The following is a 201-nucleotide window of genomic DNA, read 5'->3' on the forward strand; positions in this document are numbered from 1 at the left end:
GCGGAAAAAACAAAAACGAGGGGTGCAACACGAGGACTGCCCAGGAGGTCACCCATCCTAGTTCTGCTCTCGCCCAAGCACGCTTAACTGCGGAGTTCTGATGGGATCCGGTGCATTAGTGCTGGTATGATCGCACCCATCAAACTAATTACTTAAAATTCATATAATCCTTGAGCGACATACTAGCGTCCTTCCGATCCC

General features: G+C 49.8%; 1 non-coding gene across 1 annotated transcript; it reads right to left on the reverse strand.

Annotated features, from left to right (window-relative positions):
- Window positions 1-19: 19 nt before the first annotated feature.
- On the reverse strand, window positions 20-138 carry LOC118345862. The gene has a single exon (XR_004799315.1). It is a non-coding gene; the product is annotated as a 5S ribosomal RNA (ribosomal RNA).
- Between the last annotated feature and the right edge of the window lie 63 nt (window positions 139-201).

Source organism: Juglans regia, unplaced genomic scaffold, assembly GCF_001411555.2.
Source record: "Juglans regia cultivar Chandler unplaced genomic scaffold, Walnut 2.0 Scaffold_5338, whole genome shotgun sequence".
Lineage (NCBI taxonomy): Eukaryota > Viridiplantae > Streptophyta > Magnoliopsida > Fagales > Juglandaceae > Juglans > Juglans regia.